Source organism: Chiloscyllium plagiosum, unplaced genomic scaffold (genome assembly GCF_037043375.1).
Source record: "Chiloscyllium plagiosum isolate Xiang-an unplaced genomic scaffold, Cpla_swu_hap1 HiC_scaffold_22, whole genome shotgun sequence".
Taxonomy (NCBI): Eukaryota; Metazoa; Chordata; class Chondrichthyes; order Orectolobiformes; family Hemiscylliidae; genus Chiloscyllium; species Chiloscyllium plagiosum.
In genome coordinates, this window is record NW_028270160.1 from 3,204,008 (window position 1) to 3,228,296 (window position 24,289).

At 42.7% G+C, this 24,289-nt stretch overlaps 1 protein-coding gene across 5 annotated transcripts in view; it reads right to left on the reverse strand.

The window, feature by feature from the left end:
* Positions 1 to 24,289, reverse strand: part of add3a (adducin 3 (gamma) a) — a 272,718-nt gene that overhangs the window by 241,211 nt on the left and 7,218 nt on the right. The window contains exon 2 of one of the 5 annotated variants that reach the window (XM_043713109.2): positions 19,872 to 19,992. The exons of the other annotated variants lie outside the window; for them this stretch is intronic. The gene's annotated coding sequence lies outside the window, so the exon portion shown is untranslated. The remainder of the gene's footprint in view (positions 1 to 19,871; positions 19,993 to 24,289) is intronic. 5 annotated transcript variants of the gene reach the window in all.

A 24,289-nucleotide genomic window follows, 5' to 3' on the forward strand; every position in this document is an offset into this window, starting at 1 on the left:
ACTGTTGCCTCACAGTGCCAGAGTCCCGGGTTCAATTCCCGCCTCAGGCGACTGAGTGTGGAGTTTGCACATTCTCCCCGTGTCTGCGTGGGTTTCCTCCGGGTGCTCCGGTTTCCTCCCACAGTCCAAAAATGTGCAGTTTAGGTAAACTGGCCATGCTAAATTGCCCATAGTGTTAGGGGAAAGGGTAAATGTAGGGGAATGGGTCTGGGTGGGTCGCGCCTTCAGCAGGTCGGTGTGGGCTTGTTGGGCCGAAGGGCCTGTTTCCGCGCTGTAAGTAATCTAATCAACCTTCTTTGAAGGACTATCATCTTATGCTCCAGTGTCCCTCAGATTATCATTGCTATCAATCCTGGCTCCATAAAAAGAATTTGAAGGAAACTACATCAGGATAGCATCTGCCACATCTCTTGTGCCAATTAGATGAAGCTAGCACCCAAGAACAGTGTATAAAAACAATTTTCTCTAAGGCCTCTTCTTGAGGCTGAGATATTAGAGTTAATTTGTTCTGCTGACCTGCAAGAAATTGAATGACCTGGGGGTAGGGTGGTTTGTCTTTGTCTTACAAGTTGAATGTAAGGAATTTACATTCCCATCCGTTGCCATTCAGAGCCACTTGCATCATCATCCCCTACTCAGAAATCAATAAGAACATTACAGTTGACTACTTGCTGCAGTTAAAAAAAAGATTCACAATAGATTTGACCATTAAGGGATTATTTACATTATATTGTTTCTGGAAATGATGTGATCACTACATCATGTCTGAAGTGGATGTGACTGTGGTGGAATGGCTGAGGGTTGTCTTGCAGATGTTACTTACTAAGGCAAAACTCTTATAAACCCTTGTTCAGAGAGATTTTTGACAACTCCGCAAGCACTGCGGAGTGAGTGTTAAATGGCTCCTCCAGAAAGCTTGTACTATATTTGCTTAATAAAATTTGGTCGTTGTTCACAGAAGTTGGTGTATTGCAGTTGCATCACGTGTGGAGGAATCTAAAGAAAAGAACTTAACAGTTCCCAGAGTTAGTTTGAGTTTTAAAAAAACAGAATTGGAAAGGTTCATCAATATGCCCAATAATAATCAACCCTCCATGAAGCTCTGCGTTGCAAATGGGTTCCATTCTTGAAGCTGGTTACAAATCAATTTGTATTGAGGTTGGAACACAGTGCAGGATAACATAAAATAGCCATCTGTAAGTATAGTATACATTCATATTTCAGATCTTTAAAACTACATCCCATATGGAACTGCATTTATAAGTACAAGTGTTCATAAGTTGGATGCTCATAAAATCGGAAACCCTGTGTGCGAGGAAAGCATGAAAAACCGTGGCATCCAGGAAATTAAAAACTTCCATTAAAAATAAGAATAATTGAATGAGCACCAAAAATATTTTTCAAGATAACTAATACACATGTCTATAAGGGCATGAACTATTACCCTAAGCACACCTTCCAACAGACTGGAAAGGTCAGTTAATGTGTTTCCATCACATACACAGAAAAGTGGAAGATTTAACCAGGCAGTCATCAACTTTTTTTAAGCTACATTTTAAGATTTAAATTTAAATGATTGACACTGTTTCGGAAATGTAATCGGCAGGATTCGAACCTTCACAGGGAAATCCCATTAGATTTCAAGTCCATGGCATTAACCAACGGGCAGCACGGTGGCTCAGTGGTTAGCACTACTGCCTCACAGCACCAGGGTCCCAGGTTTGATTCCAGTCTCGGGTGACTGTCTGTGTGGAGCATGCACATTCTCCCTGTGTCAGCGTGGGTTTCCTCCGGGTGCTCCAGTTTCCTCCCATAGTCCAAAGATGTGGGGTTCAGGTGAACTGGCCATGCTAAATTGCCCATAGTGTTAGGTACATTAGTCAGGGGAAATGGGTCTGGGTGGGTTACTTTTGGGAGGGTCAGTGTGGACTTACTGGGCCGAAGGGCCTGTTTCCACACTGTAGGGAATCTAATCTAATCTATATGCATCTGCAGTCCTTACTTTCTCCTAGTATTTATTTCAGAAGCATCCAATACATTACTTCCCCCCCTTCCCCCCCCCCATTGAGGGGGGCATGGCAATACACAGGCATAAGCTGGTGATTTGACATTCATTTCAAGGAAACTTTTATCTTCAAAATATTCAGCTAATTTTGTTGCCAAGTTTAAAACTGTTGTTATTTCCCACCCACTAATGGCTTTTTAGCTTTTCATTTTCTTTCCTCTCTGTTCCCCTCTCTGATTCATTAGTGCAGCAAGCAAGCACAGGAGAAAACCACTCAGCGATTTGAGGAACTGCCCCTCACCAGTCTGTCCGTTCAATTTAAGGGGGTGATTCATCTACAATTGGTAACACTACAACTGAATTTTCTTAAGAATTCTAGGGATTTTAGAGGCAAATTCACCTGCCTTCTCAGTGTATTTTGAGCACTGGCCAGTATCTGCTCCCAGGAGGGCCAGTTCCACCACAGAACACACCAGATGGCCTCCTTCTTTAGAGACCGCAATTTCCCTTCCCACGTGGTTAAAGATGCCCTCCAACGCATTTCGTCCACATCCCGCACCTCCGCCCTCAGACCCTCCACCCTTCACATAAACCAAATTATCCGACGACATTTCCGCCACCTCCAAACAGACCCCACCATCAGGGATATATTTCCCTCCCCCACCCCTTTCCGCCTTCCGCAAAGACCATTCCCTCCGTGGCTACCTGGTCAGGTCCATGCCCCCCAACAACCCACCCTCCTGTCCTGGCACCTTCCCCTGTTACCACAGGAATTGCAAAACCTGCACCCACACCGCTTCACTCACCTCCATCCAAGGTCCCAATGGAGCCTTCCAAAGTTTTACCTGCACATCCACCAATATCATTTATTGTATCTGTTGCTCCCAATGCGGTCTCCTCTACATTGGGGAGACTGGATGCCTCCTTGAAGAGTGCTTTAGGGAACACCTCTGGGACACCTGCACCCATCAACCACACCGCCCCGTGGCCCAACATTTCAACTCCCTCTCCCACTCAGCCGAGGACATGGAGGTCCTGGGCCTCCTCCACTGCTGCTCCCTCACCACCCGACGCCTGGAGGAAGAACGCCTCATCTTCCGCCTCGGAACACTTCAACCCCAGGGCATCAATGTGAACTTCACCAGTTTCCTCATTTCCCCTTCCCCCAACTCACCCCAGTTCCAAACTTCCAGCTCAGCACTGTCCCCATGACCTGTCCTACCTGCCTATCTTCCTTTCCACCTATCCACTCCACCCTCCTCTCTGACCTATCACCTTTTTCCCCACCCCCATTCACCCATTGTACTCTTTGCTACTTTCTCCCCACCTCCCCTACTCTCCTCTCATTTATCTCTCCACCCTGCAGGCACCTGCCTCTATTCCTGATGAAGGGCGTTTGCCCAAAACATCGATTTTCCTGCTCCTCGGATGCTGCCTGAACTGCTGTGCTTTTCCAGCAGCACTCTAGTCTAGAATGCACTTTAAACAAGGTAGGTTCAGCATCCTATGAACAGAACAAAGCCAGTTCAAAAATAACTGATGTGAATCACTACACAAATGGAGTAGTAATCCAACATGGTCAGTGCAAAAGAAGAGAGGGTGTATAACGTCAAACAATTTCACCCTAAAATGTTGATTGGGTTATCCACCAAGGTTTCCTTCTGAGATTCTTACCATTATGTATGTTAGCCTTCAGGCAATTCAATGCACTCCGTGTGATGGTATCATATTGGTGAAAACAGGCTACAACAAATGGAGTCGGCCCTGATATAGTACTGAATGCAGGTGCTCCAGAAGTAGCTGCGTATCTTAGCAAGTTACTAAACCACAAGCATGGAACAAACAAATGTGAACATTTGCTTAGGTAGATATGTTCTGAAAAAGCAGGCCAAGTCCGATCTGATCAATTACCAGCTTTCTTTCAAATCAAAATGGTGGAATCCACTACTGACAGTGCTATCAAGCAGCAACAATTAGAGTCAAAGAGTCAAATGTACAGCATGGAAATAGATCCTTTGATTCAACTCTTACATGCCGACCAAATATCCTAAATAACTCTAGTCCCATTTGCCAGCATTAAGCCCACACCCCTCTAAACTTTTCCTATTCATAAACGCATAGTGAAATCAACTAAGTAGCATGTCCCATTGGGGATCAGTGCAGATTGGGAGCTTCCCTGTTGCTGTGCCTCAGGAAGGGAGGGTAGGATGGAGAAAGGAGGAAAACAGATGCTAGGCAAAGGGGGACAGAGGAGTGCTGGGAAACATGCACCTGGTTTGGCTCAGAGGTACAGACACTTAATTCCCATTGATCCTGCTTTTGCCTTCACTGTCTGTATCCTGTTTACCAACACAGAAGATGCCAGGAAAATGGGAAGTTGGTGCGCAAAGTGTTAACCCTCTCTCACTCATTCCTTCCCAGGGACATCTCTTTATTGGGACCCACTTGGAGACCATCCAACTCCCATTTGCAAAGTGCAAGGCATACAGCATCACCTGTCTGCCATGTGTTATCGCCAGAGACCTGCACTGTGGGTGGCATCAATTCAGAAAGAAGTGTGTGCCCACTACTATAACACCAAGCAATACTGAGAGGCATTCAAGAACAAAGAAATAGGAGCAGGAGTAGACCATCTAGCCTGCTGAACCTGTCCTGCCTTTCAATAAGATTGTGGTTGATCTTTTCATAGACTCAGCTCCACTTACCTGCCTGCTCACCATAACCCTGCTCGGCAATAACCTGCACACCAAAAAAAGGTCAGCTCAGATTCTACCAGGACCATGCAGCTCAAGATCTCATCACAACCTTGATCCTAAAGTGCCTAATTACAGATATCAGGAGTTAAATTATCAAAATTTATTTGGACATAAAAGCAGCATTTGGCTGTGTAACACCATATCAGAGTCTTGTTGAAACACAATTCGATGGGAATCAGGAGAAAGTTCTCCACTGGTTCCAGTTATACCATATGATCTCACCCTTAGGACACTGCCTTTTGAACTTTGTTGGTAATATCCTAGGCCCAAACATCTTCAGCTGTTTCAAAGACCTTCCTTCCATCTTAAAATCATTAGAATGAGGACAGGAAGAAGGAAAAGAGACACAGAGTTGTTTGGGGGGGGGGGGGGGGGGGGGGGGGAATTGGGTGGAGGATTTTAAAAAGCTGTTCATTCCATTTGCAACATACTGAAGCGGTATGTGTCCACTAAGTGGAAAGTAACATTTAGAAGTGGTCAGCAATGACTATTTCCAATAAAAAAATCTAATTATTTCTTGACAAATCAAAAAATTACAAATGCTTGAAGTAAAAAGTGGAAATTTGAAACACGTACAGCTTTATTCAGATTCAGACAATACATGGTCATTGAATTCTACCATCATCATCAACACCTGGTACAGATTACTTTCGACCAGAAACTCAACTAGGCTGTGGCTCTAAGAGCAGACCAAAGTCTGGAAATCAGCAAGGAGTAATTTATCACCTCATTCCCCAAAGGCTGACCCAAGCAAAAGCAAAGTGCAGAGTTTTCCATCATTCACTTTCCTGAATGAAGCTGCTCTAACAATATTCAAGGAGGTCAACAGTATCTAGAACACCAGATTAAATATTCATGCCCTCCACCTGTGCTCAATAGAAGCAGTGTATACCATCTAAAAGATGGCCTAGATGAAAATCGCCACATCTCCAATTGTACCTTCCAAATTGGAAAACTCCAAGACACAAAAGGATATGAGCCAAAGGCATAGAGAAAGAACACTATACCCAACCTCCTGACTGGAAATCTACTGCTTCTCCTTCAGTGAATCAAAACTTTCCCTTCCCAACTGCACTACAGGCGTATTTACATTACATGGACTACTGAAATGAAAAAGTGAACTCATCATCACCCTCAAGGGAAATTAGAAATTAACAACAAATACTGAGTGTCAACTAAGCTCATTTCTCCTAAATGAATAAAAAATCCTCAGCAACACTCCAGTCTGACACTGTACTTAGATGATTAGAACTCATTCAAATTGACTAGACACATACTCCATCTAACCTAAATTGAAAATTGTGTCACAAACAGAGTAAATGCAGAGTCAACAGATAAGAAAAGCTTCTTGTCAGATGATTATTTCAATGCTTTTAATAGGAAAAATATACTGAAATAATGACTGTGCAAAAAATAAGACTATTTTCATAATTATCTACCAAAAGATACATTCTTAAATCAATGAATTCAGATTTTTTGACTGATGTACACTTGCAAATTAAAGGCAATATGTCTAATAACAGTTATCATTTGGTTCCCAACTTGAGCTTTTAATAATAATGGACAATAGTTTTCATTCATATTTGAAAAACGATCATTCTAATTTGGAAAGCTGTTCGAGTAAATCTCTAGTCATATCTAATAATTACTTAGAACATGAAAGATTTACCAGCATTTAATTGTTAAGAGGTTTTTACATCAAGATTTTAAAAGACTTACGATATAACCAATTTATTCCAGGTCTTTAAACTATGACCGGAGGGAGGGGAGGGGGAAGGAAAAAAAAGGAAAAAAAGAAGGAAAGGAAGGAAAGGAAGGAGGGAAGGAAGGAAAGGAAGGAGGGAAGGAAGGAAAGGAAGGAGGGAAGGAAGGAAAGGAAGGAGGGAAGGAAGGAAAGGAAGGAGGGAAGGAAGGAAAGGAAGGAGGGAAGGAAGGAAAGGAAGGAGGGAAGGAAGGGGAAGGAAGGGAGAAGGGAAGGAAGGGAGAAGGGAAGGAAGGGAGAAGGGAAGGAAGGGAGAAGGGAAGGAAGGGAGAAGGGAAGGAAGGGAGAAGGGAAGGAAGGGAGAAGGGAGACAGACACACTAGTCAATATTCTCAACAGCCTTTCGAGGTTGGATAAACAGTACTTCTAAACAATAGAAACATTAACATTGTATATGCCAAAACCCCTCTATAAATATTATTACTTCACTACCTTCAAATCTTTTAGTGCACTTTCCACATCTATTACTGCTAATTTGCCCTACATACCATCATAGTCTTCTTCGCTCAGGTTTTAGAAATAAATTTTACTTGGGGTCTGAATGACATAACCATAATATGAATTGATCTTTTCACTCTCAGCAAAGTTATTAACTTCTTCATTACACAACACGGAATCCAAATAGGGGCTGATATAGTTGGCTCCTCAATACACTATTCCAAAACCACACGTCTTACACATTCTACCAATCAATTTAACAAAGCATTAGTGCTGACTTAGTTAATATAGTCCATATTACAGTAAAATTACTGTATGTTTGTGCTCCGTAACTTGACACACCCTAAGCCAAGCTGAACCAGCACAGCTACTACATGTGATCCATTCAACAATGTGGAAAATTGCTCAGGTATGTCTTGTACACAAGAAAAAAGAATTCAGAATAATTCACCCTAACCAATTACCATCCCGGTTCTGAAGAATGATCATTTGACCTGAAATGTTAACTGATTTCTTACCACAGATCCTACCAGTCTTGCTGAGCTTTCCCAGCAATTTCAGTTTTTTGTTTCTGATTTACAGTATCTGCAGTTCTTTCGGCTTTTACCGAACTATCAGTTTACTCTAGATCATCAATAAAGTGACAGAAGGTGTCATCAAAAAGCACCTACTCAGCAATAAGCTGCTCACTGATGCTTAGTTTGGGTTCTGCCAAGGTCACTCAGTGTTTCAACTCTGATCTCAGTACAGCCTTAGTTCAGACATGGATGAAACAGCTGAAACTTAGAGGTGAGAGGAGATGAGAGTGACAGCCCATAACATCACGGCCACATTTGACTAAAGAGTAGTATCAAGGAGTCACCACTGACATTCAGTAGCAGCAGTATATACAATCGACAAGATGCACTGCATAAATTCACTGAAGATCCTTAGGCAGCACCTTCACAATCCACACTAGTGGACAGGGGCAGTAGATCCATGAGAACAACTTATCAATTGTAAGATCCTCTCCAAACCACACACCATCCGAACTTGGAAATATATTGTTGTTCCTTCAATGTCATTGAGTCAAGTTCCTAGAATTGCCTTCTTAATAGCATTTTGATCTACAAACAGGACAATATCTGCAGTAGCTCAAGAATGCAGCTCACCACTGCCTTCTCATGGGCAGTTAGGGACAAGCAATAAGTGCTGGCTAGCCAGTAACACCCCTATCCCACACTTGAATAAAAAGTAGACTTGCAAAACTGGAGTCAATGGGTACCAGAGGTATTGTCTGCTGACTGGAATCAGACTTGGTACATAGGAAGATGGTTGGTGTTGTTGCAGGACAGTCATCTCAGCTCCAGGACGCCTCTACCAGAGTTGTTCAGGTAGTTTCCTAGTCCCAACCATCGTCAACATCATCATCAATTACCTTTCCTCCAACATAAGATCAGAAGTGGGGATGCTTGTCCATGATTATACAAAGTCCAGCACGATTGGTGACTCCTCATACTTAATGTTGGAGAGTAACATTCACACCACACAAATGCCAGGCAATGAGGTTTCCTATAGGAGACAGACAATCTAACCATTGCCCAATGACATTCAATGACTTTATCATCATGGAATTTCCCCCGCCAATATTCTGGGGTTACTACGAACAGAAGGTGGACTTGCTCTATAAATCCAGTGGCTATAAGAGCAGGTCAGAGGCTAGAAATACTTCAGCATGTTGCCTGGATGAATGCAGATCCAACAATATTCAAGCTTGACACCATCCAGAACAACGTAATCTGCAATGACTGGCACATCTACTACTGATACTCAGTAGCAGGAGTACATGCTATCAACAAAAACACACTGCAAAAAATCAAAAAGATCCTGAGACAGCATTTTTTAAACCTATGACAATTTCCATCTAAAAAAGGACAAGGACAGCAGACAAATAAAACATAGAAAAGTATAGCACAGTACAGGCCCATCAGCCCTCCATGTTGTGCCAACCTTTTATTCTACTAAGATCAAACTAACCTATGTTTTACTATCATCCCCGTGCTCATTCAAGAGTCGCTTTAACGTCCCTAATGTCTGACTCCACTACCACTGCTGGCAGCTCATTCCACGCTGTGTAAAGGACCTACCTCTGACTTCTCCGCTAAACCTTCCTCCAATCATCTTAATTATGCCCCCTCTTGATTGCCATTTCCGCCCTTGGAAAAAGTCTGACTACTCAGTCTGTGTCTCTCATCATCTTGTACACCTCTATCAAGTCACCTCTCATCCTTCTTCACTCCAATGAGAACTTGGGAATACCACCTACGAGTTCCACACCAAGCCACTCACCATCCTGACTTGGACATTTATCGCTTAATGTGGCATACAAATGATTTAGCAGTGTCTTGGAAAGCAGTCTGGTCGCAAGATATTTAAATCTATTCATGAATAAACTAGCTGTGACATTTCATTCTTGACTTCACCATCTTGGTCGCAGGTGCCAGTTTGAATGCAGACAAGGTATAGTCACATGCTTTTTCTGATATACATTAATGATCTGGAACCAAAAGAGAAAATGCTGGAAAATCTCAGCAGGTCTGGCAGCATCTGTAAAGGAGAGAAAAGAGCTAACGTTTCGAGTCTAACTGACTCTTTGTCAAAGTCTTTTCTCTCCTTACAGATGCTGCCAGACCTGCTGAGATTTTCCAACATTTTCTCTTTTGGTTTCAGATTCCAGCATCTGCAGTAATTTGCTTTTATTAATGATCTGGATCCTGATGTACAGGAGACAATTTCCAAGTTTGTAGATGACATTAAATAAAAACTTGTTCATCCGCACAGTTTGCAATTTTTCAAGGAGAAACTCCACGAAGACGTAGACAAGTTACGGGAGTGGGCAGATTGGTGACAGATGAAGTTCAGTGCAGAGAAGTGTAAGATCATACACTTTGGGCAGAAGAACATTGAAAAACAACACAAAACAAAGGGTGCAATTTGTAAAAGGGGGTGCAGAGGGACTACAGGTTATATTTGCACAGATAGTTGTAGGTGGCAGGACAGGTGGAGAGAGCAGTTAATAAATGTCCCGGTGGAGCACAGAGTATAAAAGCAAGGAGATTTAAGAATTAGAAACTTCAGTTATGAACACAGATTGAGAAATTGGGACTGATCTCCTTGGAGAAAATATGGGAGGAGATTTGATGGAGATTTTCAAAGCCATGAGTGGGCTAGACAATGTTTTATTGTTTGACCCACTCAAACAATAAAAATCAATGAGCTGGTACAAATGTAAAATGATGCCCAAACAAGGCAAGGATGTGAGAAAAAGTTATTTCACACAGCAAGTAGTTAAGGTATGGAATGTACTGCTGGGAAAAGAGGTGGAAGTCGATTCAATTTTTTTTATTCAATTGAGAGACTTGGGTATCGCTGGCTGGCCAGCATTGATAGCCCACTCCTATTTGTCCTTGAAAAGGTGGCAGTGAGCTGCCTTCTTGAATCGCTGCAGTCTATTTACTGTGGGTTGACCCACAGTGCCAGTAGGGAGAGAATTCCAGGATTTTGATCCAACGACTGTGAAAGAATGGCAATATATTTCCAGGTCAGGATAGTGAGTGGCTTGGAGGGGAGCTTGCAGAAGGTGGTGCTCCCAAGTTCCTGCTGCCCTTGTCCTTCTAGATGGAAGTGGTCATGGGTTTGGAAGGTGTTGTCCAAGGATCTTTGGTGAATTTCGGCAGTGCCTCTTGTAAATAGTACATAATTGAAGCATTCAAGAGGGCTTTGGATGATTACTTGGATAAAAATGGCATGGGTGGTGTGGGAGAAAAAGCAAGAGATTGGTAGACTAGGTAACAGAACAGGTGCAATGACTGAACAAAATTTCCTCCTCCTGCGCCACAAGAATTCTGTGATTCTGTTATACAGCAGCAGCCCTTTCTGTTTGGCTGCATTTCATTCTATGAGGCATAAAGTCCCCATATAATCATACCTTCAAAAGGTTGTATAGATTAAGTAGGGTATTAAAATTTAATCTTTCAAAAGAAGTTCAGACAATTTATTTTGTCAAAAAGATGCATTTTCCTGCCAATGACATACCTGAAGTTGGAGGAAAATTTGAAGATTTCTCATTCCCAAACATGTTAGCTGAACAGTACACTTCTGTGTACCACTTTGTTATATTATCCACATCATATCACAGTTAGGCTAACACATGACAAAGTTCGGGAGAAAGTGAGGACTGCAGATGCTGGAGATCAGAGACTAGATTAGAGTGGTGCTGGAAAAGCACAGCAGGTCAGGCAGCATCCGAGGAGCAGGAAAATCGACATTTCGGGCAAAAGCCCTCCATCAGGTATCCTGATAAGGGCTTTTGCCAGAAACGTCGATTTTCCTGCTCCGCGGATGCTGCCTGACCTGCTGTGCTTTTCCAGCATCATTCCAATCTAGACATGACCAAGTTCACCTTGGATGGCCACTACATATTTTAAATTATCTGCGAGTATTCTGTCAACCAGTAATCTGTTCAACTGGCTGAGCTAACAGGGAACTGCAACATACTATTTTATCAAACCCAGCATGAAAATCACTCCTTTAAAAATTATGGCAATATCAGAAAGGAGGAATTTTACTCAAAGGCAGGATAATACAACGTGTTAATAATAGTAAGCTTCACAAAAACCCCCAACGTCTTGTAAGATCGTCAAACCCATGCAATCCAAGGATTAAATAAATCTTATAAAATTGTTGTGATAGAGGAGAGTTAATGCAGGGCACTAGAACTTTTAGGAGGAATGTCAATTTTAGTATTGAATACTTCATTTCTGAAACCATTTTACATGTAAAAGTAGTGCCAAGTTGACAATTTTAATATTAAAAGTATGATTTTAGTGGATCACTTATTTACCTTATAAGGCTCTTCAGCAATGTTAATATTTTCGTAACAAAATGCCTAAGAAAACTGAGATTAGAGAGAGGCACTCAACTACAAATGAAAGACTTAGCAAACTTTTGCTGCATTGCTGTAATGGGAAGTAAATTAATACTAATTGACAATATATTTGGCATGAGATTAGCAGCTATTAATAAAGCTACATTCTTGAAGATGGCTGCATTGTTCATTTGATCGTGAGGCAACTTGCTATAGTGATTGGGTCAGACATGGATCCTGGGCATTTGATGAATTCCAAGCTTGACAGAGGCCAAGCTTCAAAATTATGCTGAAGAAAGAAAACATTTTAGAAAACTGCCCAGTCTCATGTTCTCAACGTGCAGAGCTCTCACTTTAAAACAACTGATCGCAAAATGTAGTTTCACATCTGCCAATCTGTAATGGTGCCAGTTTTGATATTTTATTCGCATCAATTGCAGTTAAGAACGTGCAGGTGGAGAATAGTGCTCAGATGGTTACTTTAACAGGATGCATGTCAGGCTGGGACTTGATGAATTTAGGATATCTGATTGGCATGGACGACTGAAACGGAATGGCCAGTTTCTGAACTGAACAACCTTATGACTATGTATATATTGAATTACGATAGTAAAAGTAAAGATGAACGTTCGTGCTCAGAATCAGGGTATCCCCAAAAAGTGGAGTTCAGCAGCACAAGTGGGTTTGCAAGCTGTACTTTTGAGGTCATGAGCTCAGAAGCATCAATAGCCACTATATAACTCTAAAATTGTGTTGCTGGAAAAGTGCAGCAGGTCAGGCAGCATCAAAGGAGAAGGAAAATCGACATTTCGGGCATAAGCCCTTCTTCAGGAATGAGGAGGGTGTGCCAAGCAGGCTAAGATAAAAGGTAGGGAGGAGGGACTTGGGGGAGGGGCATTGGGAATACGACAGGTGGAAGGAGGTTAAGGTGAGGGTGATAGGCCGGAGAGGTCGGGAAGAAGATTGCAGGTCAAGAAGGCGGTGCTGAGTCTGAGGGTTGGGACTGAGAAGGTGGGGGAGGGGAAATGAGGAAGCTGGAGAAATATGCATTCATCCCTGGTGGTTGGAGGGTTCCTAGGAGGAAGATGAGTTGCTCCTCCTCCAGGCATCATGTTGCCTTGGTCTGACGATGGAGGAGGCCAAGAACCTGCATGTCCTTAGCAGAGTGGGAGGGGGAGTTAAAGTGTTCAGCCACGGGACAGTTGGGTTGGTTGGTGCGGGTGTCCCAGAAACGTTCCGCAAGTAGGCGGCCTGTCTCCCCAATGTATAGGAGGCCATATCGGGTGCAGCGGATGCAGTAAATGATGTGTGTGGAGGTGCAGGTGAATTTCTGATGGATATTGATGGATCCCTTGGAGCCTTGGAGGGAAGTGAGGGGGGAGGTGTGGGCGCAAGTTTTGCATGTTTTGCGGTTGCAGGGGAAGGTGCCGTGAGTGGAGGTTGGGTTGGTGGGGGGGTGTGGATCTGACAAGGGAGTCGTGGAGGGAAAGATCACTCCCTCCGCGACTCCCTTGTCAGATCCACACCCCCCCACCAACCCAACCTCCACTCACGGCACCTTCCCCCCACCTTTTCTCAGTCCCAACCCTCAGACTCAACACCGCCTTCTTGACCTGCAATCTTCTTCCTGACCTCTGCGTGCCCACCCCCTCTCCGGCCTATCACCCTCACCTTAACCTCCTTCCACCTATCGCATTCCCAACGCCCCTCCCCCAAGTCCCTCCTCCCTACCTTTTATCTTAGCCTGCTTGGCACACCCTCCTCATTCCTGAAGAAGGGCTTATGCCCGAAACGTCGATTCTCCTTCTCCTTTGATGCTGCCTGACCTGCTGCACTTTTCCAGCAACACATTTTTAAGCTCTGATCCCCAGCATCTGCAGTCCTCACTTTCTCCCACTATATAGCTCTATCCTCCTTCACCTCAAATCTCAGGTCTGCTGCCCTTTGCACCCCACTCGCTCAATTCTCAGAAAGGTCAAACAACTTTAAAGCCTTAGATAGTACCAGTCGGAGAACGTTTGGGAAGCTTTAAATAATAATCCTAATAGCTTTTCTCAAAAAACAACAAAAAGCATCAACAATAACTGGTTATATCAACATGTTACCAAGGGAACATCCTTTACTCATTTCTAAAAATGATTGCATATTTGGCACAATCTTTTGCTTATAAACAATAATGAATGTGTGTCATTATAAACAAACAAATAAACCAACCATCTCAACTTTGCATGCAAAGTTGGGAACACAAACAGTATGTATTAACAGAGTATGAAAGAAATATTATTTGATGAAGAAGCCTATACTGAAGCAAGAGCTGCAAGATACATAAATTACTTATGCCCCAAATCACTAGCCAGAGAGTCTGGAATAATTAGTTTTGCTTCTTTCCAACAATTTAACAGGTTCATCCACAGCATACTAAGCCCTCTGGACCACATAATAACCTCAAATAATACCACAAATTCCAATGAATCAATCATTCGCTTCACAGATGCTACAAGCTACATTCTGTCTTTTTTGAGCTTGGTCCTTCCCTCCATAAAAATCCGAGCATACAAATGAACTATGTTATTCTGATAATTGAAGTAAGAATCTAAAGAAGTTTGACTAAGGGGCTCCCATGGCCTCTCTGCACTTATGTGGAAATACGTAAGCAAGTTACTGAATATAAAAATTTTCCAAAATTGTTGACAAGCATATATAGAAGCTCTTTTCAGATTTCATTGTAAAAAGAGTTTCTCAATCTACTTTTTACTGTTGTCTTTATTGAACAATATATAACAGGAGTGTGAAGACTTTATTTTTAAACTTCTCGGGTGGAAACGCTTGGGGCCCTTCTGGCATCCCAGCTGAGGTCTTCAAAATATCACATCAGTTTAGGGCGAGAGGGGAAAGATATAAGAGAGACCTAAGAGGCAACTTTTTCACGCAGAGGGTATGTGTATGGAATGAACTGCCAGAGGAAGTGGTGGAGGCTGGTACAATTGCAACATTTAAGAGGCATTTTTGGATGGGTATATGAATAGGAAGGGTTTGGAGGGATACGGGCCAGACACTGGCAGGTGGGACTAGATTGGGTTGGGATATCTGGACGGCATGGACAAGTTGGACTGAAGGGTCTATTTCCATGTTGTACATGTCTATGACTCTATGACTCCATCCAGCACACTCCCTGCAGAACAGAGGGGAAGAATCGCACCCAACCTTGAAGGGAGGAATGAACGAATGAAGTCACTCCAATGTTTTTGTAACCTGATTTTACAATCAAATCATTATCCTTTTGTCTACAAACTGGGAAAATTTTCCTGAAAAGTCCACTATTTTTGCAGAGGCAAAGCTGCCAGAGACACAATGAAGTTTTAGGCTTTACAAAAGGAACTTCTGACATGGTAAATCCAACAAAAATGATGAAAAAAAACAAACTCTTCCATACAATTTCGGATTTAACCAAAACTTTTGAGTCACTGAATTCTGAAGTTTGATGGATTTTTCTTCAGAGTTTTAAATGTGCAAGAAACCTCACCACAAACCTGCAATTGATTCACGATGATAGAGTAGGTCTTCTGAAACAAATCAATTCAAATTCCAGATTGGTGTCAAAGCTTTGTGCTTGCCCTATCCTATAGATCGTTCTGCTATAAATGTGACAGTGTGACGTTGCAGGGGAACGTAACTAAGAAAACTTACAATAAAAAAAATCATGCTGTAGAAGATCGCTAATAGAAAAATCATTCAGTAGAAAGTTCACATTATCCAAACAACGCCCACAATTTGTCAATCGCATTATAGCCAATTTGTGCTGACGAAACACGCGTTATAGCAGAATGACCTGTATTTACAATCTACCTGACTGGTTATTCACCTCAAAAGAGCAACTGCCCTCTGCTGCAAGCGTTAAGTAACACCTGAACGGTAAATTCTAACTTCAATCGTCTCCATGCCAAAAGCTAAACTGACCAGAAGTCATAAATGAACACAGATGACTGCAGTGTCCTCTTTGTGGCAAGTTTTACAAGTTTCCATCCAAAACATCTGCAAATTAAATTACAATAGACTGAATATTGTTTCTTGATAGCTGTAAAGCATTTCCTCTCACCAGATAGAAAACTCTTGAATGGCTAGCATTCCAACAGAGGACAAAGCAAATGCCACAACACATTATGAAGCTCTCCTTAAAGCATGGAAGCACCAAGACAAAAGATTCAGAGGAGCTCGCTGCCAATCAGAATCACAATAACTTGTTAAAACAAAAATGCACCACGCTTTGAAATCAAGCCTCATAAATAATGAGGCAACCCCTGGATTGAGACACATCCTATCCACATGCAAAAGATTCACCCCCTGTTCAGTTACAAGACCCATGACAGAAAACAAACCTGAGGTGGTGTTATTCTCAAATGGAGGAGGAACCAATAATAACAAATCACAACCAGAAAAAAGGCGGCACAATTGAAGAAAAGGTTTTTTTTTCCCCCAAACAGAACTTTAATTGAACATCACAGATGTACTCAATTTGTAACATCATAACTCAAAAGAATATATTGATTTTGGAGGAGGTTCAGTAAGATAAAAGTAAATGGTACAGTGAAAAGTTTTGGTTTGTACTTCCCTGATTTAGAGATTGACTAGTGATACGTTCGTGACACCACCCACGCCCTCCACCTCCTCCAGGATTTCCGCTTCCCCGGTCCCCAACACCTTATCTTCACCATGGACATCCAGTCCCTGTACACCTCCATCCCCCATCACGAAGGACTCAAAGCACTCCGCTTCTTCCTTTCCCGCCGTACCACCCAGTACCCTTCCACCGACACCCTCCTTCGACTGACCGAACTGGTCCTCACCCTGAACAACTTTTCTTTCCAATCCTCCCACTTTCTCCAAACAAAAGGAGTAGCCATGGGCACCCGCATGGGCCCCAGCTATGCCTGCCTCTTCGTAGGGTATGTGGAACAATCCATCTTCCGCAACTACACTGGCCCCACCCCCCATCTTTTCCTTCGCTACATTGATGACTGTATCGGCGCTACCTCGTGCTCCCACGAGGAGGTTGAACAGTTCATCCACTACACTAACACCTTCCACCCCAACCTCAAATTCACCTGGACAGTCTCGGACTCCTCCCTCCCCTTCCTAGACCTTTCTGTTTCTATCTCAGGCGACCGAATCAACACGGACATCTAATACAAACCAACCGACTCCCACAGCTACCTGGACTACACCTCCTCCCATCCTGCCCCCTGTAAAAACGCCATCCCATTCTCCCAATTCCTTCGTCTCCGCCGCATCTGCTCCCAGGAGGAACAGTTCAAAATACGTACAACACAGATGGCCTCCTTCTTCAAGGACCGCAATTTCCCCCCCGACGTGGTCGACGGTGCCCTCCACCGCATCTCCTCCACTTCCCGCTCCTCCGCCCTTGAGCCCCGCCCCTCCAACCGCCACCAGGACAGAACCCCACTGGCCCTCACCTACCACCCCACCAATCTCCATGTACAGCGCATCATCCGCCGTCACTTCTGCCACCTCCAAACAGACCCCAGCACCAAGGATATATTTCCCTCCCCTCCCCTATCAGCTTTCCGTAGAGACCACTCCCTCCGCGACTCCCTTGTCAGATCCACACCCCCCACCGACCCAACCTCCACTCCCGGTACCTTCCCTTGCAACCGCAGGAGGTGCAACACTTGCGCCCACACCTCCCCCCTCACTTCTCTCCAAGGCCCCAAAGGAAACTTCCATATCCGCCACAGATTCACCTGCACCTCCACCCACATCATCTACTGCATCCGCTGCAGCCGGTGTGGCCTCCTCTATATTGGGGAGACAGGCCGCCTACTTGCGGAGCGATTCAGAGAGCACCTCTGGGCCACCCGGACGAACCAACCCAACCAACCTGTAGCACAGCATTTCAACTCCCCCTCCCACTCCACCGAGGATATGCAGGTCATTGGACTCATCCACCGCCAAACCACAACAACGCGACGGTCGGAGGAGGAGCGTCTTATCTTCCGACTGGGAACCCTCCAACCGCAGGGGATGAACTTGGACTTCACCAGTTTCTTCATCCCCCCTCCCCCCACCTGGTCTCAGCCGGATCCCTCCAGCCCGGCACCGCCTTCCTGACCTGCAGTCTTCTTCTTGACCTCTCCGCCTCCATTCTACTCCGACCTATCACCCTCACCTTGACCTCTTTCCACCTATCACATTTCCAACGCCCCTCCTCCAAGTCCCTCCTCCCTACCTTTTATCTTCTCCTGCTGAACACACTCTGCTCATTCCTGAAGAAGGGCCTGTGCCCGAAACGTCGAATCTCCTGTTCCCTGGATGCTGCCTGACCTGCTGTGCTGTTCCAGCAATAAAGTTTTAACTTTGATCTCCAGCATCTGCAGACCTCACTTTCTCCTCCCAGATTGACTAGTGATCCAATTGAACTATCTGAAATGGTTAAAAAGGTTAACCCACCACCCTCTAAAAGGGTTCCTACGCTCTTAAGTTCTACGGTACCGGGAATCCAAAAACAGAGTCTCCCACAAACATCAATGAATGTTAGGTTAATAAGAATTTCCACAACAGATTTCTGTTCTAATACAGATAATGCAAGTGACTAGGAAGGCAAACAGAAATGAAGATTGCTGATTATTGCAAAAGGAATTGAAAATAAAAGTGGAGATGCATTGTTACAGTTGTGCCAAATGTTGATGAGGCCACAACTGGAGTACAGTGTACAGTTTGAGTACTAGTTATCAAGGACATAAATGCATTTGAAGCAATGCAGAGAGAATGTGTACTCAGTTGATATTTGGGATGAGGGATTAACTGAAGAAAAAAAAAGGTTGAACAGGCTGAGTATCTATGGATTGGACACGGTTATTGTAGAAAGGATGTCTCCCCTTGGGAAGAGGAACACGAACTAGGAGACAACTTAAAAATAAGGATTCTTATGGGGGAGGTGATGGCTTAGTGGTATTATCACTAGACTATTAATCCAGAAACTCAGCTAATATTCAAGGAAATCAGGTTCAACTCCCGCCATGCTAAATGATGGAATTTGAATTCAATAAAAACAAAATCCTGTTCAGAATCTACTGATGACCATGAAACCATTGTCAATTGCTGACAAAACCCACCTGGCCACAGAGAGCAAAGGAGGAAGACTCCTTGTGTATATTTAAGGCTGAGATAGATACATTTTTGATCAGTAGCGGAATTAATGGTTATGGGAAAAGGGCAGGAAAGTAGAAATGAGGAATGTCAGTTCAGTCATGATCTCATTAAATGGCGGAGTAGGCTCATGGAGCGGAGCAACCAACTCCTCTTATTTATTATGATCTGCAATAAGAGTACACATTTTCTTAATGGGCCCTTGTGACACAGTATTAACATCCCTACCTCTGGGTCATGCCTTAACTTAATTCCCAATTGGCCCAGATGTGTCGTAACACATCTGAACACGTGGACTAATACAACTACTTTGTTTAAAATACGGAGATAAGAAAGAATTGTACTGGAGAGTAAAAAGAGACAGCAGGCAGTTTTTTTTTTTTTAATATTAGCAAATGGGGTCCATCAGCATATTAAAAAAATATTTTTGCCTGCTTCAGTAACTGCTTCTTTCAAATTTATATAAAGGTTTTACAAGTTTCAGTTTTACAGACTACTATGGAGTCTCACTGTCAAAGTCAACACCTCAAGACAAGGTCCCTTCAGAAACACCAATCAGTAGCTGTAAATAATAAAAGAATCAATTCAAATAATAAATTTTATTTCTCCTACAAATGTGCAAGTCAAGATACAATTGATTATTATTGAACAAATACGCAAATGTTGATGAAAATAGAAACTTAAATCTGAGGAAGGGTCACTCCACCCAAAACGTTAACTCTTTCTCTCCACAGATGCCAACAGACCTACCGAGTATTTCCAGCAATTTCTATTTTTGTTTGATTTACTGCATGCATAGTTCTTAAAGTTTTCACTTAAATATGAACACTTATTCCTCACCTGTGCCTACGGCATCATATTCAGAACTTGTTGCCCACTTTGCCGCAGTTAATTTAATGGGATGATGATGGCAGCTTGGTCTTGGCACAGTAGTGATCATAAAACTTCAGAATGCCAGTACCTGGAGATTTAAATTTGTTGACCATATCATTTCATTGGTAGTTTTTGGACATCAATATTTAACCATGCATTGATGTCTTTCCTAAAATTCCTTAATTGCCTAGAACCAGTTCAGCTGGAGGGACAGGTTTTGGATCTGTAACAAATTCTTGAAGAAAATGAGGAGAGAGTGAGGTCTGCAGCTGCTGGAGATCACAGTTGAGAGTGTGTAGGAAAAGCTCAGCATGTCAGGTAGCAGAGGAAAAAAAATTTTAAAAAACCAAAAAAACCACAAAAATCGGCATTTCCTGCCGGAGCCCTTCATCAGGAAACAAGGGCAGCTCTGGCCCGAAACATCAATTTTCCTGCTCCTCGATGCTGTGCTTTTCCAGCAACATACACAACTATTGAAGCTTGACTTGGAACTCAGTCACAGTAGGAGACTCCCAGAACATTACTGACCTTTCAAAGACATCCCGAAAGAGCTCAAAACAAATTCACTCTGATTCTCACATGCTGGAGACTGACCAAAATGGAGAAAGTTAATTCAAGCTGGCATTGGATACAAGGAGATTTCAAAATTGAACACAGAGACAAAGTCAAGCACTAGAGGGAGTGTGCAAACCCCAAACAACTCATCAATGCAAGAAAAAAGGAATCACTGTGTGGCAGCCTGCACATCACACACTGAAGTTATCACTCATTTCAGAAGCTAACAAACACCTAATCCTGAGGGACAGCCTAAGTACAGTTCAAAAAAATTATCAACAGTATAAAATTTTGATCTAAGTGCAGATCTTGCATTCAGACCACAGGTTTTGAATCCATTGTTGACCACAACTGTTCTCATTTTCAATTGTTTCTTCTTCAGTGAGACTTTTCAAATTTTGTGTCTGTTCAGTTTCCCGATACAGAAGACTATTACTTCTGGTCAGATATGACCAGAAATGAAAATTCCCTCTCATGTAGAGTTTCTTCAAGCAAATCATTGTTCTCTTGAACAGTTTTCTTTTATAATTATAATTGAAGTTTGACATGATGTCTTGGTTAGTTAAAGGATTGAAATTTTGATCCATGCATTTTTGTTATGAGGTTCCCAGGCTCACAATGGGTGGATGGACGGAGCAGTTTAAAGCAACAAGATATCATCCTTCAAAAAAGGTTTTTCCCGTCTTGGAGACATTTTCTGGGTGTTTTGTACAAATTTGCAGTAAAATTAGTCTCCACGAATTGAATAAGCCATTTAAACTTTGATGGTAATACTACAGAGTTAGTAGTTACTTTCCTGATGAAGAGCTTTCACCTGAAACGTCGACTCGGCTACTCCTGACCCACTTTGCTCTTCCAGCACCATACTTTTTGATTTTGACTCTCCAGCATTTGCAGTCCTCACTTTCTCCTAGTAGTTACTTTAGCCTTAGGTGATGAAAACAGCATGGTTTAGAAAATAAGCAGAGGAAGCTTGAGCAGACCAGAACTGTTGCAAAGGAGAATTGTCAACCAAGTTTCTGGTAATATTCATATTACAAGACTATTGTGTTGCATTTATACAAATTACTGTCCACTTACCTTCACATGAAAATCTACTTTTATTTAACAGGAAATCATGCTGCACTGGCTCAGCTGTGGACCAGAGTTTCCAGCTTCCCTTTACTTTAGCTGCATCACATGCTCACCTATCTCAGTATCTTTATTATCCACACTGTTCTCATGAAGTTCAATAAAAGCTTAAGGGTTAGCACTTTACATTTTGATTACATTAAATTGGAAGGCTGTAAATTATCTAGAGTTCAACAATTTCAGATCATCAAATAAAAGCTAAAAATCTGAAACAAATACTAAGAATGCTGAAAAACCTCAGCAGGTTTGGTAGCATCAGTGGAGAGGAAAGCAAACTAATCTTCCAACACCTTTTGGTTCGGAAGGATTATACCTGATTGAAAATGTTAACTTCACTTCCTGCCACAGATGCTGCCAGACCGTTTGTGCTTCTCAAGCATTCTGTATTAATTTCAAATTGTGACCGCTCTGCACTGCAGCTCCTGATAATTCTGCCTTCCTCATTGCTCCTAGCTTATTTGTTGGAAATATTCATTAAAGGTCATTGAATTTGTTGTTGTCACCGCAAAAATAAAAATTACATAGAAAATGTGTCATGGTAACCAAGAACAGGAGAAAATAAAAGCTTTCTCTTTAACTTCTGTGTAAAAAGTATATGGTATTTTAAAATTGTTTCACCAATTTTATGAACAAAGCGAAATGGACAATTTTGCACTTTTAGCCACAGCCACCCACTTTCTACGTGCAGCTGACAAAATGTGTACATGCCCCACTGTTCTAATTTAATAATGCTCTGCAACTGCAATATTTGGCCCAGGACCTGCCATTCAATTCATTTAAGCTTTTTCCAATCTCACACAAACTATTCCTCAGGTAAAAATGCTAAGTTAAAGCAATTTGCTATGTGTGCCACAAAATAAGGCTGGATGAAACTGCTCAAACTACTTAACAATTAAAAAAAAACAAATCACATAACACCAGGTTACAGTCCAACAGGCTTATTTGGAATTACTAGCTTTCGGAGCACTGTTCCTTCAGCAGGTAGCTGTGAAGCAGGATCATAAGACACAGTATTTAAAGCAAAAGATTACAGTGTCATGCAACTGACATGATATATTGAACAAACCTAGATTGCTGTTAAGTATTTCAACTTTTAGAATGGTTGCAGGTTTTGGTTGATTAATATGCAAATCCCAAAACTTCTTTCAAGTCACATTTGAGACAACTTAAAAAGGTTTTATTAAAAAAGGTGACATCTCAGCTCAGACAATGCACTAAAGATGTGAAGTTAGAGTCTATTTCCAAAAGTAGGAATTTATAAAATGTTCCATGGACTGACCGCCTGCAGTGCGTGTGCTTTTTAAGCAAAACAGAGTGTATCTGCAAATACAAATTCATCCCATAGACTGTGTCTGTCCGTCTGCGCGAGGGAGGGGGGAAAAGAGACACAGCATGAGGGAGCAAAAACAGCGCAAGACAGAGAGCGTGCGTCCAGTTCCAATAAGCCAGTGAGAAACTGTAATGACCTCCTCAGCAGGTAACATGGTCCAGTACTTCCCGGGAGCGGAGAAACTAAGACAAGTTCTTCACAGCCTTCAACACATTATCAACGAGGATGAGCACCTCATCAAGGCCTTCCCCATGCCTCCAAATCTCACCTTTGAACAACCACCAAACCTTAAACAGACCATTGTTCACAGTAAACTGCCCAGCTTTCAGGACACCAACCACAACAATGTACAATACTGCAAGTAGTGTCAGAGCGTCAACACGGATACTATGATTATACAGGAGACACCACCACCAGGTACACAGCAGGTATTCATGACTCTTGGCCAACATGGCGTCTACCTCATACACTGCAGGCAAGGATGCCCCACGGCATGGTACATTGGTGAGACCAAGCAGATGCTATGACAACGGATGAATGGACACCGCACAACAGATCGCCAGATAGGAATGCTCCCTCCCAGTCAGGGAACACTTCAGTGGTCAGGGACATTCGGCCTCAGATCTTCGGGAGACCATCTTCCAAGGTGGATTTCGGAATATGCAATAATAGAGATGCCGAGCAGGGGCCGACAGCCAAGTTTGGTACCCATGAGGATGGCTTCAACCAGGACCTTGGGTTCATGTTGCACTACAGGTAACCCCACTACATTATGTACGTACACGCACGCGCACACACACGTTTATCCTCTGTCACACATGCGTGCACACTCAAGTCTAAGGGGTGAATTTGCAGACACATTCTATTTTGGTCAAAAAGCATACAATCTGCCAGGAGTCAATCCATGTAACATTTTATAAATAGATCCAGTCTAACTCAAGATTGGGATACAGACAGACTTTAACCTCACACCTTTAGTGCATTGTCTGAGCGGAGATGTCACTTTTTAAATAAACCCTCAAGTTATCGAGAATGTGACTTGAAAGTAGTTCTGGGAATTATATATTAATGAACTGAAACCCTGCAACCCATTCTAAAAGATGAAAGACTTAACAGCATTCTAAGTTTGTTCAATATATCATTTCAGTTGCATGACAATAATCTTTTGCTATAAATCCTGCTCCACAGCTACCTGATGAAGGAACAGTGCTATGAAAGCTAGTACTCCCAAATAAACCAGGTTATAGTCCAACAGGTTGAGAGTGTGGTGCTGGAAAAGTGGCTGTCTCTTTGTCGGCTATGTAGAACAGTCCATCTTCCGTAGTTACACCGGCACCACTCCCCACATCTTCCTCTGCTACATTGATGA